Here is a 25,571-nt window from a genome sequence, read left to right as displayed (position 1 = left end):
TTCACCCAGTTTAAAAAACCAACTTCAACAGGTACAGTTGGGTTCAATTAAACCATTGCAGAAGAAGATGTCGCCATCAGAGGACAAAACTGGAAGAGCATCAATCAAACAGTGAGGAATTATTACAGTTTTTCATTTCTGTGGACATGGTGCCTGTTCCCACTGCACTTTCATGCACTTCCCTTTGAATCGATGTATCAGATTTAACAAGCCAGACAAAGGTGATGTTTTGAGATTTTTCAAACTTTGGGTCTTGTCACACAGGCTTAATAATCTGCAAAAACAGGTGGATGTGCACCCTCAAAGTTTTAGTAAAAAAAATAATAACATGTAAATACGTCATGTGCTTTTCTTCATCTAAAGTTACTTAATTTTAAGGCCTGGTGAGGACTAGATTATTTTTATAATGCATTCATTTACAAAACCTTGGCATCTTTTTTCCACTTGAATGTATACTGAGCAAAAGTGTATAGCATGTTTTACTTTTTGTGTGATGCTTAGATCAGAAAAACAAGCCCTCGGTTCATCTTTACATAGACTGAATCGATGATCTGAAAATAGTTGTGCCTTGGAATTTGTATCATTCATGCGGCATCACTCTAGGTTTCTGTCATGTTATGTTTCAGTCAGTCACATGTGAAACATATGCTACAAAAAGAAATATCATTGAACATACAACCCATCATGGATTACTACTAGACCACAAAGTGGAATGCTATTTTTAGATCTTTTCATCATCACTGTTCGATACTCTCTGGGCCCATGTGTGAACGGTCTGTGCAGGTGATGCTGGCTGATGGGAGCCTCCACTTCCTGCCTTATACCTTAAGTAAACTTATGCCGCCGATGCGCGCCGCACGGCCAATGGGAGCGCAGCGGGGAGGAGAGAAGCGGCAGATTGTACTATAGTGTAGTACTGCGGCCAGCAGCAGACGCGTCTCCCGCGTAGTCTGTCGCACTTCTGTCTCTTCTGGTTAACGGATTGTACACTTTCCATCCAAGGGCAACATCAGCTGGCGGCGTTCCCGACGCACTTCTATCAGGGCTACAGTGTGGAGTTACAGGTACATTTATTTTGCTTTCCCCTCTCTTGTCCGTCTATTCTTTTTCTTTTTTCCTAACGTCTTCTTCTCCGTGATGAAAGACGTGCAGCGTCCAGAGCAGAGAGCGAGTGTGACTTTATGTAGATGCTTTACAGCAGCGGAAAAGCATGGATGTCGTGTTGCATGCTGATTTTCCTGATCAGCCGTGATTCTTGTTGCACTCTACCGCTGGGAGCCGGAGCGCAGCGGCTGCAGCCCGCGGTGCAAGCGGGGGTTAAAAGGTAAGCGGAGCAGCCTGTGTTGGTGGAGGCTGACCTCACGCCTCCTGAGCGGGTCCTACATGCAGGACAGGTTTGGGGATTCCCTAGGGGATCCTTATAGGAGTTTCCCTGCTACAATTAGGACATGAGCTGTCAGGTGCGGACGATGTTAGTGAGCTGGGACGGCAGAGGTTCAACTATGATTAATACAGCACGGTGCTGCGAATGCTCAATATTGTTAAAACTCTTCAGAGACAGCGCTCTTTATTCAGTTCAGACTTTGAAAATAAAGTTAATTCTGCACGTTCTGCTTCCCAGCTCTGAATAGTAAGCAACAATGTCAGCGTCACCATGCCCAGGGGCGTTTCGAGTCACCTTGGGGGCCCTAGGCAAGAGTGACCATGGGGGCCCTCCCAGCCAAAAAACACCAGGAAGATCATTTAATCAAGAAATCATTTATTTTGAATTACCAAAGTGCAAAATCTCACAAATGTGAAGACTATAGAAAACTCTACATGCAATATACTGTATAACATAGCAAACACAACTGAAATGTGGAAAGTTTTCTGAATAACAAAAACACAACCAACCAAGCAAAAAAAAAGGTAGTGGTCTTTGGTCCCATATCCACATCCACGTCCTAGTGGAATTTGTTTTTAAAACTTCTGCTTGCGGGCCTTAGCTTGTCCAAATGCAGCAATGATGTCTTCCATATCCAAAGACCTTTGCACATCATGTTCTATTGAAATCAGTGCCAGTCCTCTGAGTGTCTCTTGGCACATGGTTGACCGCAAGTAGTTTTTTTTTTAATCAACTTTAATGCTGAAAAGCTCCTTTCATCAGAGGTTTTTCTTTTTTTCTTTTTTTTTGCATGCCCTTAAGGCAGTGGCAAAGCTAGAACATTTTCTGTGGGGTGGCCAGGATGGTTATGTGATCATTTTGGGGTGGCAATATCTCACTGGAAAATATTTGAGTATATAGGGCACCTAAACCACACACCACTACATCTGGAATGCAGGTAATGGTAGAAAAGATCAAATGATAATCAGTGTATCTCATTTTTTTGTTATTCCTGCAAGTAAAGTAACAAAGATACTTGTAGCACAACATACAGACAATTGTGCTGCATACTATGCTGAAAGGACTTGGGAGATGTTCAGTACAGCTTGTAGTCATCACTATGAACTCATTCTCTCGGTATATCAGGAATACACAGATTTAACTTATTTGGGAGAGCTATTTAACATTAAAAACATGTACCAAGTCGACAAAGATGACAGTCAATTTCCCTGTTCACTGTTGTTTTTCAACCTGGACCTTATTTCTAGCATTAGATGTTAGATTACATTAGATTAGACATGGTGAAATTAATGAACGAGCAGACAATGGCCTATTTAAAGGCTACATTGTCCGGTCAATCCCATTGTGGATATACACTAAAATGTTATGGGTGAATAAATTAACGTATCTAATGCTAGAAATAAGGTAGAGGTTGAGAAAAACAGAACTTATCCTTTAACAGTTTAAAGATGACTTCACAGATCCATAAAGAACTTACGGCACTCATTGATGTCTGGTCTCACTTTTGCGCTGCAAAATACAGGATGTGCGCGCATCAAAGTGTCTGGTAGTGTCATCACAGTGCAGGAACGGTTCCTCACGCCGGAAAGCAGTGACAGCTGTCAATATCGGCCGTGTCTCGTGGGGTCCCTTAACAGCCACTAGCCAGTAACAGCAAGTAGGGGCCCTATGCGGGGGTTTCCCGATGCACTGACGCTGCAATGTCTAAAGCAATTAAATCATTTTGTTATTGATAAGGACCAATGTCAGCCCTGTCTTGGGGCCCCTTCCAGCTCGGGGCCCTTGGCAATTGCCTGGGTTGCCTGTGCTGTTGTGGCGTCTCTGACCATTCCTCAGCATACGTCCCCAGGAGAGGGGCTTGCCTGTTCCCTGAAGGTGACATTAAAGGTAAATTGTAAAGCAGAAGAAGGAGGGAGCTGAATTCACCATCAGATCATTGGATTAAAGTGGGCCATAATGCCTGAGCAGGACATGAGATAAATAGAAGATCCCTTTTACACGTACCCCCCCCCCCCCCCCCACACACACACACACACACACACACACTGTATATTACATACACACATATAGTGTGGGATAGATTCTCCACACATAAGAGGTCAAAGCAGACTCAGTGACAGTAGAGTTGGTATTCGTTGCATACATTGGCAAACATAAAAGGGCTGCAACTACCGATAGTTGTATTTTTCATGTTGAAAAATTAAGGAAAAAGCCCAAAGTCTGTAGAACAGCATAAACTGTAAGTACTTCTTTGATTAGGAAAAGAAGAAGAAAAAAAGTAAAAAGGGTACTTACAGTTTTTATTAGCATCAAATCACATCAGCAGATAATAATTAGAAAAATATTATTTCCTTTTGATTTCTCTCTGATTCTCTGGTGATATTTCTCATTTGGGACCTCACTGATCTATCCTCCTTTTGCACAGAAACAAAATGATACAGCAAGGAAATCAGTTAATTAATTCTGCTTTACTTTGATGTCTCTCAGGTGGCTTTTTTAAATTTGATGCAGCTTTCAAATAGCTGCAGCACTGTTATTGCTTTTTCATACTCGGCTCCAGTTAATATTTTTCTCTTGCTTTCAAAGAGAGGCTGCAACGCTAGCTATTAATAAACTGATTGTCCTCTTTATTAATTAGCCATGAAATTAAAAAAAGAGCTTCATATGTTTAATTTCAATATAGTGATTGTAGCGAACTCAAGTGTGGAATTTAATACAAACTTAAGACTTTAAATGGCTCCAACATTCTTTTGTGGGGATGGTCAGTGTGGAAATACCAGATGGGGGATTTCTACATAAAAGAAGATAAATTTACACCAACCTCCGGGATATGAAAGCATTTTGAGGGAGTTTCTCAGCCCCTCTTTCCACAGACCTGTGCCATGAATTTAGGACCTCTCAAAAGGATCTCACCCAGAATCACTTTTTAGCTGAATCTTGAAACTGTATTAAATGTGCTTTATATCTTTGTATAAGTTCTTTCATGTTCTCAGTCAAGGCCATAACTACCATAGAGGACACCGAGTTCGTGTCCTCTGTATTTTTTATTTTTTTGTTTAAATTGTGGTGAATTTATATTTGAAGAGCCAAGAGTAGCGCGACTGTTTTATAAAACAGTGGCTCAGTTTGGTCGCTATGGTAACTACCACACACAAGTCGGACATTGATGTCACCGCTGCCGTTAGTGAGTCAGTCAGTCTCACCAGTCACTGGAAGAGGAGCACATCAAGCTAAACATGTAGGTGGAGAGCAGTTTAAGTGGTAGATGACTGTGAGAAAAAAATGCATTTTAATGTGGAGATATTTTTATTGCAGCCCAGCGTACAACTCGGATAGCAAGGAAACATCGAATCAAAGTTTAATTTTGGTTAACTTCGTTAATCAATTTCCACCGGTTGAGTCAACATTAATTTTGCGATTGAAATGTCAGCGACGTCTTCGATTGAAAATTAAACGTTTATTCAGTGTTGATTTCTCAATGTTGGATGTTGAACCTTAATAACTTTCTGTGGTAACTTGCCCTTACTTCATGACTCACCATAATGGTCCTTAAAAAAGTCTAATAATGCTCCATTTTTACCTCAAATTTCAAAAGCTCTGCACCGTCCTCAAGGTTTTTTAAGACTTCTGACATCTGAAAACATGATGTTGAAATGGCGTATTGTTTTCATTTCTATCAGTTTAGTATTTAACTGTGTTTATAGTTTCAAGAGTTTTATTTGTCACATACATAATCATACATAGTACAATGTGCAGTGAAATTTTCTTTTTACCTGCCACCAAGAATTAAAGATAAGAATTTAAATATAAATAAGTTGAATAAAAAAAACCTTGGCACAATAATACCACACAAAATAAGAAACTAAGAAAAATGCTTCAGTAAAAGTGTAGAGTATTAAAATACAAATGTGAAAATTTACAATATTAACAATATTATTGATGTTAGCATTAAGATGCAGGTGAGTGAGATAGTATAGTTTTTTTATATTATTCCCTAAAGGGAAAACAGGATAGGGAGGAAAAGGCTGAGCCAAACCAAGCTCATCTTTGGGCCAACCAGCAAGAAGAGGAGCAGTGATAGAGGGAGAGCAGGTACTATAAAAGGAAGAGACTATGCCAGACCTGTATACGTTTTAAAAATCAGATGTATGATGCATGATAATTGAAGTATTGTGTGAGATTATAATAGAAATGTGTTCAAAAGCTGGTTTTCCTTAACAACAGTGAACAGATTAGGCACTATCATCAGCATAATAGTGTAATAGGGCTTGGGTATCTATTTTAAATACTGAAGGAAATATGAAGCATTTGTATATATTATCCTTCTGTACCAGGACAGTTCATTCCTTTTTATTCCTAATCCATGACTTGATGAAATTAATTCTCCAGTTTTACAGTGTAACTCATTTGCAAATCATTTAGGATGAGGCTGATGTTCTCTGATAACAAACAAAACAAATAAACCTAAAAGTCATTATGATGTTGTCTTTGTTCCTTTAAGACTCTGAAAATGGCCAGATTTAAATAACGGAATTAAAAAAATTTCCAGGGGACCATGCCCCTGGATCCGACTAGAAGTTCTGACTCATGACCTCAGTATTTTCTGGGCCCTGCGTACAGCCCTGTTCTGTTATACCACAAGCTGCATTTTAATACCTTTTTCACGATCATATGTGGAAGGATACCAAAGAAGTAATTATTTTTGAAAATGACTAATCAGCTTATGGAGCCACATTGCCCCCTAGTGGTCCATAGTACTGAATAGATAAACCCAAAATGAAGTCAACAACTTTCATATGACAAGTGACATTTATATGAAATAATGCAACTGTTAACCAATGTTTCTGGCTGTTTCTTATTGTATTCCATGTTTAACACATGGGGTAGATAACATTGTTTGGTTCGTTATTCATACGTCAGGACATTGTTTTGATGTCCTTATATCCTAAGTTTATGCTACATCTTTAACCTTCATATCTTAACAAGTTGTGGTGTTTTCAGAATCCTCTGAACGAATGTTTATGAGACGGAGGAATGAATAAACAAGTTCCTTTGCTGCACCCTCGTTGCAGACTCCTAAGCCAGAATGGGTCACCTTACAAAATACGCCCAGGCAGACGTCACAACAGTTTCAGGCATAACATTGGCTGAAAGTCTAGCGTAAGCCTACATCATGCCCCACCTCCGCGAATCAAACTCCGTAAACTGTGAGGAAAAGCCAGAAGAAAGTCGGAGTGGAAGAGAAGCTGGTACAGAGTAGAAAGATTGAATAATGAAGAACAGAGAGTTTTAAGAGTGATGGAATGAGAGTCTGGCGGAGAGTCTTTGAAAATGGCAGGAGAGGAAGGTGAGATGGAAGAAGAAGGTCCGAACAAAGACAGAATGAGAAGAATGTAGTTTAAAGAAACGTTTTGCATTTTTGTTCGTCCCTCATCCTCTCTTCTTTTTATAGCACTTTTTTTTTACTCTGCTGCTGCATGCATCCTCACCTAGTTTTGCTCACCAAAAGGAGCCAGCGTTAAGCTTGTCAACCTTTTTGTCAATCTTTAGTGAATTTAAGTTCACCTCATCAGAGTTGGTCAGCAACCAAAACCAATTCGACCCTTGGACAATTTTGTCATTATTTGCGGTGAATTCCTACCTGTTCGTCTTCTGAGCCACCAGAAGCCACCAGAAGCCCCTCCGGCGTAGGAGAGCGACCGGTCCAGGCCACTTTAATGAAAGTCAAGCACAACAGGCCGCGAGACCGGAACCGAGAGAGACTCAGCTGGACCCGCTGGCCTGTTGTTTTTACCTGTGGTTCGAAGCCGACTTAACAATAAGATCTCCCCTGTTCTTACATTTCAGACGGTATGCGGTGGGTGTCGAGAGAATTCACTGTTAAAATGATAAATTTATCCAAGCTGTTAGTCTTTAAATTCAAATAGCAACAATTCAAATAGTAACAAACAGACTATTTGAATGATTCCGGTATCCATCCACCCCCTCCCCTTAGTTCTTTTCAATTCACGAAGTGTTTCTGAAAATGATCCATTTTCAAAGCATTTCTATTGTTGTCTTAAGGTTCATGTCTTTGGTCATATCATTTTAATAAATGGTTCATATATATACATATATAAAATCAATCGTTTTTTGTGTATGTGTTCTTTACGTATGTGTGAGTCCAACAAAATGAGAATTCATGAGTAGCGACTATATGAGACTGGAATTTATTAATTATTAATTAATAATTTATTGTTAATTCAACATACCAGAATCGTAAGATTCTGTCTTTTTCGTTCGATTGAAGGTGGTGCCCCAAAACGAGGTTAAACAACGTTTATTCAGATAGTGAGAACTTTTTCGGATAAATCCTTATATCTTATCACATCACGCTATGTGTGTCCGCTATATATATTTCAGGTGCCCCGTGTGCCGGCTATATATCATTTTAGCTATAGTGATAATGACATTCTTAAATGTCCTACAAAACATCACAAGTTGAAAGGTAAAGGAAGGCTGGAAATAATAAAGGTTAATTCCATTCAGTTTTGCTGCTCTTTTGAATTGTGAAAAGAAACGAAATGCTGAAAATTAGAAGTAAAAGTGTGGAATTTCATGGGCGAAAACAATACAGATTATACATTATATGTTGTGTCTGGTGTCACTTAAATAAAATGTGGTTATTATCTCTTTGTTATGGTAAATGGTAAATGGACTTGTACTTTATAGCGCTTTTCTAGTCTAACTGACCACTCAAAGCGCTTCACTACACATTCATACAGCACGTCTTAAGATTCATAACTACGTGCGTTTCTAATCATTCATACACACATTCATACCCCAATGATACACTGGGAGGCAACGTGGGGTTCAGTGTCTTGCCCAGGGACTCTTCGACATGTATCCTGGGGAAGCCAGAGTCGAAACACCGACCTTCCAATTGGTGGGCGACTGCTCTTCCTCCTGAGCTGTGAATTAAACAGTTTTTACTTTTATGTTAAAATAAACAAACCAGCCAAGTTCTGATGCCATTGCCTAAGTCCAAGAGAAGCCGTTTGGAGAAAGATGCCTCCATCGAAGTGCAGTCAGGAAATTCACATGTCATGGGAGATGGAGGTAACTAAGAAAAATGAGGCAAAAAATAAGTCTGGAAATTCCTGGACTTTCTGACCAGTCCACTCTTTAGATAAAGCATTTGTAGAGGGTCTTTAGAAGTAGCAACACCTATAGAAAAGTTTGTGGTTCTGAGGCACTTTTCAGCACTTGATTACCTTCAGTTTTATGTAATTGCTCAACTTTTGGTTCACATTTATACATCTGTTTGTTTTTATCCATGATTTAGAGACTAAACAGTTGCCAACTCTCTGACAGCATTATTCGTAGTACTGACTGAAATTCAATAATCGAAATAATAACGGAAGTATTTGTATGTTTTAGCAAATAATACATCCATCAATTCCTCTATTCATTATCTTTCGCTTGTCCGAGGTCAGGTTGCTGAAGCAGCAGGTCCAGGAGGTAAACCCAGACATCCCTCTCTCCAGTGACACGCTGCAGCTCTTCCTAGGGGCTCCCATTGTGTTTCCAGGCCAAAGGGAACGTGGATTCCTTTGGCGTCTTCTTGGTCTGCCCTGGGACCTCCTTCCAGTTGGATGTGTCCAGACAGCATCCACAGGGAGCCAACCATCCTAATTAGATGCCTAAACCACCTCAGCTGACTCCTCTCAGTGTGGAGGAGCAGTGGCTCCCTCCGGATGGTCAAACTCCTCAGGTTGCGACAAGCCACCCTCTAAAGGAAACTCATTGCTTGTATCTGCAACCTCATTCTTTCAGTCACAACCCAGATCTGTGACCACAGGAGAGGTTTGGAATGAAGAACATCATCATAAGCCGATTAAAATAAAAGAAAGCTTCCAAAAACCTTTTTGTTCTCAGTGGACAGTTTTAAGAGAACAGTGGCTGTCAGAGGCTTTTCTCTTTCACCTGCAGCACCAGTTCAACGCATACTTAAGATTCCAGACATGGTTGATCTGTTTTACATGATGGCAGGACAGCCGGATCAGGCGTGGGACCCGGCAGGACGGCCGGATCAGGCGTGGGACCCGGCAGGACGGCCGGATCAGGCGTGGGACCCGGCAGGACGGCCGGATCAGGCGTGGGACCCGGCAGGACGGCCGGATCAGGCGTGGGACCCGGCAGGACGGCAGGACAAGGCGTGGGACCCGGCAGGACGGCCGGATCAGGCGTGGGACCCGGCAGGACGGCCGGAACAGGCGTGGGACCCGGCAGGACGGCCGGATCAGGCGTGGGACCCGGCAGGTCAGCGGGCTGTGCCGGTGCAGCGGAGTCAGCGGTTGATCAGCCTCAAGCATGATGAAGAAAAGAGTAATGCTGCATTTAACAAAGTAGTTCCTTCAAGCTCCATCTGCCTCTTCATGATGCCATCCTTACTTCAGAGCTGCATGATGCCATTACCCTTGTCAGTTACCAGAGAGGGATTCAGGACGCAGATGCAGGGTCGTGGTTTCAAGAGGGTTTTATTATAAATACCCAAACACAAGACAGAACACGGCACTGCAGGGCGATCTCCCGTAGCGCAAACGAAAAGGGCTATAAAACGCCTAAGCGCTCTCCTCTGTAACTACGAGGGAGGAGGAGCGCGGCTAGGAAAGTTAACAAACGTAAAGTCTCTCCACAACAGGAGGAAAACCAAAAGCTATGAACTCTTAACGAAACAAAGACTCGCTCTCAAAATGAGGCGGATAAAACAAAGGCGCACTCGTTACAATAACAGAGGCTCTATAAAACTTTTACTGTAACTTAAGGGCTCTCCTTTAACGGAGGCGACTATGACAAGAAACAACGAAAAATCACTCCGTAAAAATGGAGGAAAAACAAAGGCTATGAAACTTACCGTTCAATAAATCACTAAGGCTATGGCTGTGGAATAAATTACAAAACAAGACGCACTACAGGAGAGTCGCTCACTGCAGGCACGTGGGATCATGGAACGAGGGACAAGACAAGGAGAGTGGCTGGTAATGACGCTCGAACAGAGACAACATACTGGCACAAGACAAGGGAAACGCAGACTATCTGAACACACGAGGGACCAAGGGGAACAGGTGGAAACACTTGGAATCAGGGAAGACAATGAGACGCTTGACATGGGAGGAAGGGCAAGATACCTGAAACAAGAGGACAAAATTAGTGCTTTTTCAAAATAAAACAGGAAATGACGAGACAAGACGTAAGACGGAAAATAAACCGTGGCAACCCTCTCATCCCCGAAACAGAAAATTATCTCAACACAGTCTTTAAAAAATGAACTGGCACAGTTTTGTATGTAAGCTTTCTTGTTTTTTAGCACTTTGCAAAAAAAATACTTTAAAAAACAAGATATAATAAACATCCTCAGATAATAAGCTTGCTCATTGACTCTTTCTTTAATTCAAGTCCTTGAGTCATCCGCTCTATTCCTTCAAATAGAGAGAAACACTTCCATTCCCCTTTCTGCTTTCTGTAATATATGATGCCTATAAATAAGAGACTTTGAAGCTCTGTGCTTCCATGCCATCAATAACTGTTTGCTTTTGTAAGGTCTAAATTGCCCAGCTTCTCTGTTGCTTTCCATTTTCTTCTCGCTGCGCTTGTTTCTTGTTCCGTCTCTAACATTCCTTTCATGGAAGGTCAACTGAGACACTCTCAGGATTTTTATAAATAGCACACAGTAACAAAGTGCTCCAATAATTTGAGTTGAGCACTTTTATTTTCACATGGCCTCAAAGTCGCTTTGAAGACAACATCCAAACAAAGTCACCTGCATCACAGATGAAATGTGGGCTTTATCAAAGGCAATACATCTGCTCTTCCACTTTCCATAACAGCAGAATGGCAAATAAACTTCAAAGGTACCAGACTGTTCTTGGATCTGGAAATTTGTATCTTTTTTTGTAGAACACTTTTCAGTGCCGCTTTTAGATGAGATTTCGAACAAAGCATCCAGAAAATGTTCCCTATTCTTTCTGACAGTATGGAGCAGATAAAAACCATTGGCACTTCTGGACTGTGGTCACGTATAGGAAGTTCTTGGCAAGATAATTAAAACTATCCCAACTGAATGATCCATGTTTCACAATTTCATGGGTTATTCAGTATCACTGTGCGGATGTGCACCCTTTACGTTACAGTTAGGCTTATTCACATAAAGACTTTTGTGTAAACTACTGAAGCTTCACTGTAATGTAACAGCTGGAATATTTTAGGCGTTTCTGTGGTGTTTCTTTGACAGCAGTTTATGAGTTTAATCCTTGATGTTTTACTCATGTTGGAGAGCAATAATATCCTTGAGCTGGCCAGTTTAACACTTTTATTGTTGCATCAACTCAACATTTGTCCCAAATATCTGCTCTGGCTGAACACCAAGCTGATTATATTACTAGAGTGTAAGCAGTTTGTGCCAGTGTGAATACTAATGTTTTCTCTCTGCAGATATCTGGATGCAGCTCAGGTCACATTGCATGGGAATGGACCACTTAGCAGCCAGCACAAAGTAACTGCTCATTGTTTTGACCTCAAGGCATTTTGGCTCGCCTTTGCCTTCGCATAGCCAGAGTAGCAGAATGATAGATAGAATGGGAGGAAGATCGGTGCACAGGGCTCCATGACTCCAGGACTCATCTAGTCTGCCTAATTTCCCCCCCGCGAGCAAAGTTGGAGTCTCGCTCTGGTCTCCGAGCACCAGCTGGACAAAATGCTGCTGGGTTAGGGTAAGGGTCACAGCGAGTACTCAGAGACCAGACAGCTGCTCCCATACTGTACTTTTCCTACTGTTCTTTCTAAATTGCCAAACCGAAGTGAGTCTCATTAGTTTTCAGTACAACATAGAGCTCATTTAGCTGGCTTCTTTTTCTTGCTGAATTTTACTCAAAGACATGCTAATTACAAGCTCCAAATGACTATCAATGACTAAGGACAGGATGCAAAAAATGGCTTTTCTAGTACGTCCATGCTGTGTTGACTAACAACCCAACCTCATTCCAATCGGCTGTGCATTTTCAATAGCTTTGGAACTGATCTTATTCAATATTACTATCAGGTTTGGATACTGACAACACATAGGATTATAATCCATATTCTTCGGAATACTTGGCTCGATGTGTTTTAACAGGCTGAAAAATCCAACATTTCTCTAGACAAATAATGTTTTGATCGTCCAGTTTTATGAAACTGGGCAACTTCCCAATGCCTCCAAGATATTCGCTGCTCCTCTTGAATTTTTTTTGTGGTTTTTTTTGTGGTTTTCTGTTCAGAATCTCAATCATCTCCACATGAAGAACATGCTAAGGTAACAAACTAGTCTCACTCAAACTTTCTTTCACAGTGGGTCCAGCTCTAGCTCCACCTGTTTATGTGCACGTAAACATTCATTACAGCATGGTTTTTTTGAACAAGATGAAAATGTCAGACTATGGAATCTTATTCTGTGTGTGGATCAGTGAGCCAGCTATTTGATTAGTGACTGACGTTAGAATTAGAACCTGATGCTGCCATTAGATGATGATCTTCACTCTACTTATATATCACTAGGAGTTATATATAATACATACAACAATACAATATATACATACGTTATGTAATGCACACTGATACAGAAATAATTTTTCACCACGCACAGTTTTTGTTAGAGCTACGCAGGTTAGCCACTTGGATTAATTGCCAGCGATGAACACTCATTGGTGAGAAATCGTTCGAATACAGCTAGTATAAGCAAGAAGAACAACAAGACACAAGATGAAGACAATGATATTAAAGACTTTTTCCGAATACAATATAGATAACTCATTAGGGCCTGAGCTGCAAGGCAGCGAAGCCCTATTGTAACTCAAGGCGTTATTAGGGCCCGAGCAGTGAACTGCGAAGGCCCTATTGCTCCTGAAGGCGTTATTAGGGCCTGAGTGGTGAACTGCGAAGGCCCTATTATTCCTGAAGGCGTTATTATCATTATTGTTTGAGAAATTTGCTCCAAACCACGCCAAGTCGTGGGGGGAAACAGCGCAATTTGGCGTTCGCGAACATTGGTGGCGCAAAATGGCTCTGTAGCGCCATTTCAATAAAACATTTCAATAAAACATTTCAATAACGCCAAACGAATGGAGTCATTTTGCCGTACCCTGATGAAACTCGGTACACGCCTTCGTCATGCCAAGACGCACAAAAACGCCTATGGACACCATGGTGCCAGGTCCACAGGTAGTCGGCCATTTTGAGTGGAACATACTAAGAACTGTATCAATCTGCATCAGTTTGCATCAAATAGTCCCTTAATAATATTGTACACCATATATCTAATTACAGCTCTCATTGTTGGCTTGCCATCTATGAAAAGAATACACACTCCTACTGTTTAGGCACTGGTTCCTTTAAAAAGTGTCATTTTAGCACTTTTATTCAGGAAAACACAAACAGTAACAATAAACAGATCAAATACTGAAAAGTATTTACTGCATGGAGACATGGCCTAAATGCCCCTGGATTCTTCGTTTTTGACTTACAGAATTTACATAACTTCCAGAAGTTAGGCACCTTTCTAAATACAACCAATAACTCACACTGACTCATGCTTCCGTAGAACTTGTCACTGTCAAATTCTCCAATATAGTGAGAAATGTGCAGACCGTGAGCCCTTTTTTTTATTGGAAGACCTCATTATGACTTTTAGCGCCTTGAACACTCCAGCAGTTCACACAAATTAAATGCTTTGAAGCCTCAAATACATTTTCAAACCCACTGAATCTTTAGTTCTGTCAGTGAGTTGTAGACTTGATACTGTCTGCAGAATATCAGGAGAAACCCAAATGCCACAACCAAGGTAAGGGCTACGGAAGCAATTGACACCACAAAAAATGGAATCGATACCATTCTAAGTGGGGACTCTATAACACAGTATGTCAGAATGGCAAAGACGGAAAACTTTTTCTATTACCTCACTCAGGGAACTGATAAATATCTTTCCGACCATTCTGTCCACACATCCAGATGGCATGAAAATCATTATCCACACAGGGTCTTTTGATATTCTGAGAAGGAAGATTGGCTCTGAGATCCTGAAGAAATACTTTTCTCTGCTGTTGGAGAAACTGTGTCACTATGGGGCACACCGTGTCTCCATTTCAGGCCCCATTCCTACTGTGGGTAAAGGAATTGAACTTTTCAGCAGACTTCTTGGCCTGACCACATGGTTATCAAATGCATGCATCGCCCATGGGATTAAGTTCAATGATAACTTTAATATCTTTTGGAACTGTAAGGAGCATTTCAAACTTGATGGCGTGCGTCCAAATTGAACTGGATGCAGATTACTTGGTGCTCACTTGGTCATGCTGTTGGGACGGCAAACTCAAACATGAGTGTACAGATAAGGGTGAAGGACACAGCAGCGAGGCAAACATAGAAGGGAGTGCCACTGATCTACGTTATAAAAGTTATTTTTAGTGACAGTCACATCAACAATGATCAGGTTATAACTTGGGCATAAAGCATCAAATGGCAACAAATATGTTTAGTTGTGAACACGGTCCCTTTACAAATAATAGTAATAAGGAGTCTGTTACATCAATCTGTTGCTTTGTATCCTCTGACGGACTGTCTGGTGGCCTACGCCGAACAGCTCCGCTATTTCCTTTATTTTCAAACCATTCAATAAATAGCTTTCAATGGACTGCACGGATGTTGATGGTTGGTCGCCTTCGTCCCATTTGAGGCTCCATAGCATCCAGGTGTTCCAGGACTGAACAGAGGTTTACTATGGCAACCTCATTAATATGTAAATCTGTGACAGCAGAGTATGCAGCCAAGCTCTCTAAGACTTGTTTTACTCGGTCACGGTCAGACCCAGATATATTATTAGATTCTACCTGCTCAGCTAATTCTAACAGTGTTTGCACAATTTGAGGGAGCGCCATGATCTGTGATGCATCCTCTAAAGCAGGGTTCTTCAACCCTGGTCCTCGGGACCCACTGCCCTGCATGTTTTCGATGTTTCCCTCCTCCACCACACCTAATTGAAATGATTAGGTCGTCATCAAGCTCTGCAGTGACCTGATAAGGAGCCATTCATTTGAATCAGGTGTGTTGGAGGAGGGAAACATCGAAAACATGCAGGACAGTGGCTCCCGAGGACCAGGGTACGGTGTACATTTTAGGACATCCTCAGGATCAGTCTTCAGCGTCATTCCTCAGATGAAAAGGTGTCACATTCGCACCAAAAGGCTTCATAAAAAAACTTTTCACAATGAACGGCCTCAGAAAAACAAATGTCAGACTCAATGGCTTCAGCTCAAAAGTTCTCATATAAAATGGCATCAGCTCAAAAGTTCTCATTTAAAACTGCTTCAGCTCAAAAGTTCTCATATAAAACGGCTTCAGCTCAAAAGTTCTCATATAAAACGGCTTCAGCTCAAAAGTTCTCATATAAAACAGCATCAGCTCAAGCGTTGTCATTTAAAACGGCATCAGCTCAAAAGATGGCAAAAACCTTTAAGTGTTTTGACAAGTAATTTAGTGTACTGAAATTTATTGAGGTATCAATAACTTGTGTTAGTCTGTCTGTTTTTTTTTTTTAGTGAAAGTAACGCACACCACAGTTTATGGAGGTGCTGGTGAAGGAGCAAACATGGATAAAGATGGACGCCGCACACTCAACTCCAAATGCAAAGAGTTTTATTTGACGTTTCGGACTGCAACAAGGCTATTGTCAAGTCATGCATGCTCATATAGCCAAATATGAGGAGGTGCACTGTGTGCAATGCCACTAATTGCATGCAAGGCAAGGTGAAAGAAAAAAAAGGGGAAAAAAATAATAATAATTGACTCAGAACAAGTTCTAACTGCAAAATGAGAAATAAAGCAAACCACTGATAATGGACTGACAACACACTGGAAAATCAATAAAACAAATATTTGTATATAAGTCTTATTCAGAAACAGTAAGTTTACACATTTCAGAATTGTTGATACTTCTTTCTGTCGGGGCTGACATCTTCAAAGAGTGTCTGAAAAAGATGTACAACAAGCAAAATGTTATTGCTCAACCACAGTGCGACATTTTTAAATAAAATTGGGTGCATGCCAATTAGGAGAGAGTGGATAAGTTTCACTTTTCATTATCAAGATCACTAAATCAACACAGTCATATTATCTTTTAATTAAATTGCGTCTGTTTTCGGGAAAAGTATTTGTTTTAATCATAAACATATTTAATTGTGATGTAATAATTACGACATGCACATAATCAAATTATTTTGTGTATGGGGCAGGTGTCTGAACTTACCCCAGAGGTATTTATAACTTTGTTACTAACTATTACTCCCCACAGCTAAAACGGTGCACTTTCATGCAAGGTCTACTGTTGTAGCTCACAGATAGTACCACAATATACACATATAAATATATATATATATAAATAGCCCACAATGTCATCTGCCGCTCTTTTAACTGATTACTCGCCGGCTCTGTTGTACAAATGCACATGGCCAGGAGGTGGTTTAGCAAAACTGCGCAAAAGTGACTGGACTTTCATAGTTCCCCTTTGGTTCACACCAAATAACAAATTTTAGAGACAGTTTTGCGTTGTGAAAGAAAGAAAAATAAAATAAAATAAAACTTACGTTCGTGTCCTGTTCCAAATATGTCTAGGATCTTTCTTTTTGGAGTTGTTGCCATTGCAGATACAGTCACAACATGATAGCGAAGTTGTCTCTGGCCGACTTAATTTATTTCCGCGATCAAACCATGGATTATATTACATCCATGGGTCAAACCTAGACCAAAGACTATCATTGCCTAGACTTTGCACCCGTGACATTTTTTCCCGGTGCTGTTTTATTACCTTTTAGCTGATGCCTTTCAGTCTGACGTTTTTTTTCCTGATGCCGTTGAGTCTGACAACCTTTTAGCTGAAGCCATTTTAAATGAGAACTTTTGAGCTGATGCCGTTTTAAATGACAACGTTTGAGCTGAAGCCGTTTTAAATGACAACGTTTAAGCTGAAGCCGTTTTAAATGACAACGTGTAAGCTGAAGCCGTTGAGTCTGACATTTGTATTTCTGAGGCCATTCATTGTGAAAAGTTCTTTTATGAAGTCTTTTGGTGAGAGTGTGACACCTTTTCATCTGAGGTATGACGCTGAATTGCCTGATCCTGAGGATGACCTAAAATGTACACCGTACCAGGGTTGAAGAACACTGCTCTAAAGACCCGGCAATTCAATCAATTTCCTGGCACATTTGCAATGTAATGCAATGCAGATGTGCACACCGCCCCCTACCGAATAAGATGGGTAGCTCGGTCAGCTGAAGAAGAGCTGACGTCACTCTGCTGCGCTGCTCAGATTGCTTTTTCGTTTTCGAATCAAGGGCAGTACTTTGCAGGCAGACCATGAAAACGAAAAAGCAAAAATGTGCAGTCTTGAAGAAGAAAATGGAAATGCAAATGGAATTATTGATTCCTGTTTTTAGTCCAATAATGCAGCCACGTTCTTAAAATGCAAATGCATTTTAATTTTCAAATTTGACATTTCAAATTGAATTTTGGTATCTATTTGCTGGGGTATATTTTGCAAATTAAGTCTCAAATGTCTATTTCCATTTCATTTTAATTAATTGAAATATTGAGCACTCTCGAAGAAGAAAATTAAAATGCAAATAGGATGATTGATTACTAAATTAATTTATGAGTCAAATAATGCAGCCACATTCTTAAAATGAAAAAGCATTTCTGCAAATGCATTTTAATTTAAATTATGGTCACGATTCGCTTCCATACAGGAGAAACTCATCCATGCGTTCATCTCCAGTAGACTCGATTACTGTAATGGTCTTTTAACTGGACTTCCCAAAAAGAGCATTAAACATCTGCAGCTCATCCAGAACGCTGCTGCTAGAGTTTTAACCAGGACTAAGAGATCTGAACACATCACACCAGTTTTAAAATCTTTACACTGGCTTCCAGTCAGTCACAGAATAGATTTTAAAAGCCTACTGATGGTTTACAAATCCCAGAATGGTTTAGGCCCGAAATACATCTGTGATATGTTCAGAGAACATAAACCCAGCAGAGCTCTTAGATCCAAGGACCCAGGTCAGCTGGTCCAGTCCAGAGTCCAGACTAAACATGGAGAAGCAGCATTTAGCTGTTATGCTGCAAACAAGTGGAACAAACTGCCAGTGGAGATTAAACTGTCACCAAATGTAGACATTTTTAAATCCAGGTTAAAAACATTTCTTTTCTCATGTGTCAATGCATGAAATCTGCACGGTATATTTTAACTTATCACGACTGTTGCTTGTTTTTATTCATTTTAATTATTATTTTTCTTTCTATTTATATTCTTTTACATATTTGTAATGCTTTTTCTGCTCCCTGCTGCAATGCTTTTATTTTATGTAAAGCACTTTTTGTACATAAAATGCATTTTTTTCTCACAGTCATCTACCACTTAAACTGCTCTCCACCTACATGTTTAGCTTGATGTGCTCCTCTTCCAGTGACTGGTGAGACTGACTGACTCACTAACGGTAGCGGTGACATCAATGTCCGACTTGTGTGTGGTAGTTACCATAGACAGTGCAATAGTGATGTGTCGTTCGCGAACGATTCGTTAGAGATGAACTTATATTTGATATGACTTCGTTCATTTTCATGCAGTACCCTTCCTCACCATATGACAGGCGGCTGCTGCATAAGCTCAGTCAGCACGACAGGAAACAGTTTGATTCGTTCACAACTCAACTCCTCGGATTACGGCTCCTCGCACAGGAAACAGTTTTGATTCGTTCCTCGCACAGGAAACAGTTTTGATTCGTTCACAACTCAACTGCTGGTGGCTGGCGGCTAAAAACACTGTGAGATCGGGATGTAGCCTAGCGACAGGATGTCAATAAATGATGTGGAAAGGAAGCTCAAAGAAGGTCTTTACAGCACAAAGACAAAGCAAGGCAAGTGTGATATTTGGAGAAGTTTCTCAATTGTCCGTGAATCTCTTTATTAATAGCCTATAAAATGACGTGTTTTCTCCTGCGGGACGGGAGAAGACACAAAATCAATGCATTTCTATTATTGTGCGGGCATAAATTCTCAAAGTTTTACGGCTGCGGCCGGGAGTGTAACACACACATTGCGGTGGTAATGGTCAGAAATTCAGCGGGAGCGGGGTGAAGAAAACAGTCCTGCACAGGACTCTACTGTGGACTGAGAAACGAAGGAGGAAATGAATGATGTCTGATTTGTGATGTTCATTCATTTGTCATGAAATCATAATTAATTAGTGGTCTTCGGTTCTTGTAGATATGTATAGTGTTGTGTGTAAATAGATAAATGATAATGTAATAATGTGAATAGATACTTTTGAAAATTATATCAACATATTGATTTTGTGTTATACTCTACCATAAAATAATATAATAATAATAATAATAAGAAGAAGAAGACACAATAAATGCACTATGTAACATTTTAGGGAACTTATTGTTACTTTTTTCTCACATAATTGTGTTACTAATTATCTAAATCAATGTGAGTTTTACATTCACTTGTTCTCTACCAGCTGTCACGTGACAGGGCTGAACGGATCGTTCTCGTTCGTTAATTTGTCACGTGACAGCTACTGAGTCAGTGTCTCCTTTAAACAACAATGGCAGGGAGGATACAGACACGAGTCACCTTATTGTGTATTTGCTTTCCCAGGTTTTCACATGGTTTGAATTGTTTGTGGCATTTTGTGTTTTGTACTTTATCAGCTCAGCTGAAGCAAACTATGTTTCCTTCAGTGTTAAGTGTTTAGAACCGTGGCCGTTTTGTGCAACGCCCACAGTAGGGCTACAGCGCCACCTGCTGGAAAAATGAACGAAATGATTCGTTCAAAGATTCGTTCAATTTACTGTTCGAGAGTAAATGATCCGATTCAGCCAAAAGAGTCGAACTTCCCAACACTACAGTTCATGTTGTTGATGACGTGCAGCACGTATGCCCAAACTGAGCCACTGTTTTATAAAACAGTCGCGCTACTCTTGGCTCTTCAAATATAAATTCACCACAATTTAAGCAAAAAAAAAAAACGATGACACGACCTCGGTGTCCTTTATGGTAGTTACGGCCTTGACTATAACTTAAAGCTCTCCTTTAACGGAGGCGACTATGTAAGGTTGCAACAAAAAAATCTCTCCTTGAGAACAGAGGAACAAACAAGGCTATGAAACTTACCGTATAGAATAAATAAACTATGACTAAGAACAAGAACAAATTACAAACAAGATAGCACTGCAGAAGAATCGCTCACTACAGGCTTGTGGAATCTATGGGTCAAAGTAAGGCTGGTAATGAGGCTCATGAATGGAGACAACATACTGGCACAAGACAAGGGAAACACAGACTATTTGTACACATGAGGGACCAAGGGGAACAGGTGGAAACACTTGGGAATCAGGGAAGACAATCAGACGCCTGACACGGGAGGAAGGGCAAGATACCTGAAACGAGGGGAAGGTCAGTGATTCTTGAAAATAAAACAGGAAATGACGAGACAAGACATGAAACAGAACGTAAATCGTGACAACAGTTCCCTTAGACTTGCTGGTTAAAAGCCAAAGCTCTATAAATGGTGCGCTATTTTTTCTAAACTTGTATAAATTGTCTCTTTATCATGAATTATACAGGGTTATCTATCTCCTAATTGCAGCAATGACCAAGTGCCTACAGAAGTACTGTAGGATGAAGGGATATCAGCGTATTGTTAACTACATTTCAAAAGAGTGCTGTTCTATCTAGCTTGCTTGTTTACTGTTGTTACAATTTGGAATGCATTAACAATACAAAGGGAAGAGGGATTATGAAATAATAACTTTGCTCCTCTGTAATCAAAGCTTCTATACTGCCTTTCAACATTGAGTAATTACAGAATGTGGTCTTAGACCGGAAAACTTTGGAGGACAAAGCCAAAGATTCCCCAGGAGATTAATATAGTCTTGGGTGAATTTTATCCAGAAAAATTATGCACCATCTCAAACCCTAAATAACATGAAACTCAAATACATCAGTTTATTATGTCTGACTTCTTGAAATTTCCAAATAAAGACTCGCAAACTGAATATGCTTCAGAACTTGGCCTACATATTATGTTTATAAATTATAAATTATAAATTTGATGCATGGCAGCTGTAGGTACTGAAACACTGCAACAATAAATTACAACAGTTAATTTGATGGTCCTACAACTATAGTCCTGAGAGCTATTTTTCACCATTATATTGGTTTCCTGTAAAGCCTACTGCATATTTTAGTTTCAGCTACCACTGATGGGATAGCTAAGTCCTCCATTTTCACCGCTGCCCATGTATGTGCTGCTGTTTTGGATGTGTCCCACCAGGAGTAGGTCCTTGGAGTCATTGGAGCAGACATAATTAGGTTCTTTCCAGGATGGCCTGTCACTTTCCATGCTTCATCCTGAATGGCTGCTCATGGGATACCACGGGATGACACCAAATTGCTGTGGAAGTTTTCGCGCTTCCTTCCACCAGCAAAAGATCAGACCAAACAGAAAATTACATCATGAAAAACTACACACATTTGTATTATTAAATTAAATAGCAGCTGCGGTTTTTATAACCAGAATTAACAAAACAATTAGTGACGCATGCTGGGAAACACGGTCTGGCAGAACCCGCTGTGGTGCTACAACGCTTTCTTGGGGATTAGAAATTCAAGTTAGCCAAAAAGAAATCTCCATTGCACAAATTAAACTTTCACTACTATTACAGTTCCTTAAACAGTTTCTGCACAAAAGAATATACATTAATAGAAAGATGTCAGTTCTTGGAGACACCTTTAGTTTTGAATCCTGTTTTGTTTGGTCACTTCCTGTTTTATTTTGAAATGCTAACTTCCCTCTCGTTTCAGGTACCTTGCCTTTCCCCCTGAATCAAGCGTCTGATTGTCTTCCCTGATTCCCAAAGTGTTTCCACCTGTTCCCCTTGATCCCTCATGTGTTCAAATAGTCTGCGTCTCCCTCTGTTCCGTACCAGTGTGTTAAATTTGTCTCCTTGAGCGTTCTCACTCTAGCCCTGTTCATAGCGACCATAGTCTTGTTAAACAAAAGATATTGTTCTGATGCAGTCCCTCTTTCAGAATGGTTTTTTGTTGATAATTTGTCATAGTCTTAGTTGAAGATCATGCGATTCTTGTAATAGCCTGTTTTGTTTTCCTCCCTTTAGAGTGATTCTTGTTTTCTTTCAATACGTTTATAGTCCTCTGTCAGTGGAGTGTTTTTTCATTATTAGATTAAAGTTTATAGCTACTCCATTAGATGGAGTGTTTTGTTTTCTGTTAAAGTTTTTATAGTGCCTCCGACTTTTAGGACAGGGGTAAGTTAAGTTGTAATTTGATATAGCCTTTGTTTTTGTCCTCCTGGAGTGGAGAGAATTTTTTTTTAATAAGTTTTATAGTCACACTCTCCTCTCGATAGGTATCGAGGCGAGTGTGTTAGGAGTTTTATAGCCCATTGCTTTGCTCTGTCAAAGAGGTTACGAGTGATTATTATTATTAATAAACACTATTATTGATAAAGATCCTGCATCTGTGTTCTGTGTCTTCACGGTTCATGACAAAAGAAGCTGTGATGTTTCTTTTTTAACTTCATAAGGGATATACCTTTTCTCTTTAAGTGGGGGATTATTGTGATTATTTATGAGTACTTATTGTTTTTAACCATCAACTCCTAGATTGGAGAAAAAAAAAACCCTTGCTGACTCTACAAAGCAAGATAGCTCTAAATTATAATCTACTTAAAAGTACTTTACACAACTCCTCATCAAAATGGAAAATCTAGTCTGCAGTTGATGCTCAAAGATAATGGCATAATGGCAGCTGAATTGCAATCGGTCAGACGAAGGATACTAAGCATATGTTAAACCTAATTGTTGAACTTTGACTCAGAGTAGAAAACTAATATCAGATGACAAACTATGATTTTCAGGTTAATTGAATCCACAAAAGTAAGTTGCTATCACTAAACCAAACAATTAAGTGAGATTTGTGTAAAGAAAGTGCAACTACAGCCCAAATACTCTTTTTAGTGTGGTCAAAACCACATTCAGTATGTCCTCATACGTAAACCTCTGGATTGACAGAGGGAGTAGTTTCCTCCCACTATGACTGTATGTGTCCTGATACTCAAATGTCAGCAAAGAACATTCACAATGCTGTCATTGTTCAGATTACGTAGTTGTCTGGTTTTACTTCTGGTTCACACTCTAACATGTCTTTTCATTACAGCAATTCATCTAATCAATCATCTGATAAAGATGATGTTCAAATTAAAGAGAATACGTTTAAACCCATTGTTCTTTACAATAGAAATTGGTCTCCTCCAAATCTTTCTTTCCCTTTTCATGACTTGTTCCAGAACTGCGAAATATAGCATGCAATAAACTCTCTTTATTGACTTTATTGGCAGACAAAAGTTAAGGTCCATTTTCTACATCTTGCTCATGTGGAATTGAACACAGCTGCTTATAAGGAATAAAAGAGGTCATGGCAGAAGGCACTGATCCACAGACCTTTGTGATATTCTGAACTGTGGTACCAGAGGACTGGACTTTCTCACTCTTGATTCCTGTCTTTTCTATTTTACTCTCACCAGGAGTGATTTGAATTAGTACATAGTTAGGGGACAAGTTAGTTTAGACAGCTACAAGCTCTACATGGTTGCAGCTTACACATTTTAATATGTATGTGCTGTAATTCCTGTCACATCACGTCAACAGGAGAAAGCCAAGGGATCTGCTGCCTTCTCACAATTTGTGACACTTCTAAATTTTGGACAAACAGCTGGGTTATCAGAGCTGACATCCTGACGATAGATGCAATCATTGGGCCTCCAGCGTTATGCATCATGAAGACATGAAATATAAACAGCCATTTGTGTGTTTTCATTATCAGTTTAAAACAACCACAACTCAGTCTCAAACTGAGGTGAAAATGCAGAATTAACACTAAAGAAGTAACAATGAAACCTTGCTCTGGCTATGGAAAATAAAGTCTGAGATAAGAGCTGTTTTTCTTCCCAGGCTCCTGCTGATGTTGCCGCTGTTGCTTCAGAATTTAGGGTGATTAATCATTCATTTCCAGCATCTGTGCACCAATGCTAAAACAGGCAGTGCCGCCACAACTGGCACAAGCTGATAGCGCTGTCAAAGGCTCTCATTTATGTTGTTTGTCTTGTAGAATCTGAACGGGAAACAACGCTACTCTCAACTGAATACAGGACTGGAGAGTGGCATGACTGATTTATTCATATTGTTCGTCTTTCTGAGCCGTTTGTCTCCAGACACTTCTGTCCCCAAAATGTTTTAGCCCTGTCCTATCAGACTGGCTGTGGTCTCTGGGCTGCAGGAAACCAGATAGAAGGGCAACGGCTGAGAGAAAGAGTGCTTCCTGCTGTAAATGATTGCCAAGGCTGTCTTATGTCATGGGAAACTGACTGTAAATGCTAAGGAGGAAAAGAAAGAGCATCCTGCTGAGATGGAAAGTATACTGTGAGTCAGTATATTATTTAGGATCTTAAAACATTAGCTATTCATGTTTCATGATATGTATTGCTGCTGAGATGTAAATACTGGGTAGTTGTTTACAGATTTTCTTAAAATCTCAAATATTAATAAATATAAGTTTGGGCTGCAGCTGAGCCTAAAAAGTAAAACTCTGACTCTTAACTGCTTCCTGCAGTTTGTGGTCTTAAGAGACGGGTTAAATTTCTTCCATCTCACCCATTTCCCCAACAACTGTGTGCTGCAGGTATAATTTATTTACTTTTCGAGATAAAGAGAAAAAAGATCCCACACATTTTACAGCTTTCTGCATTTGCAGTATTTAATAAATTTAACAATAGTTAACAGCAACACGGACTCTGACTTTTATATTTGTGTATAATCTATCTATATCTTCAAACAAAAGTATGTCATAACATATATAGAACAAAGCCAAAAAAGGAAAAAGTAAACTCCACATTTGCCCTTATTGTGGCCCTTCTCAAGCTGGGGTCCTCTACCAGAGGCCTGGGAGCTTGAGGATTCTACACAGTATCTTAGCTGTTCCCAGGACTGCTCTTTTCTGGACAGAGATTTCTGATGTTGTTCTTTGGATCTATTGAAGC

The 25,571-nt window shown here is 40.0% G+C and overlaps 1 protein-coding gene across 1 annotated transcript in view; it reads left to right on the top strand.

Annotated features, from left to right (window-relative positions):
- Positions 1-985: 985 nt before the first annotated feature.
- The window catches only part of LOC140310343 (zinc finger matrin-type protein 4-like), a 232,985-nt gene continuing 208,399 nt past the window's right edge, over positions 986-25,571 (top strand). The window contains exon 1 of the mRNA XM_072388619.1: positions 986-1,064. The gene's annotated coding sequence lies outside the window, so the exon portion shown is untranslated. The remainder of the gene's footprint in view (positions 1,065-25,571) is intronic.

This window comes from Leuresthes tenuis, unplaced genomic scaffold (assembly GCF_036924035.1).
Source record: "Leuresthes tenuis unplaced genomic scaffold, fLeuTen1.0.hap1 SCAF_6, whole genome shotgun sequence".
Lineage (NCBI taxonomy): Eukaryota > Metazoa > Chordata > Actinopteri > Atheriniformes > Atherinopsidae > Leuresthes > Leuresthes tenuis.
This window is presented reverse-complemented; position numbering and strand designations above follow the sequence as displayed.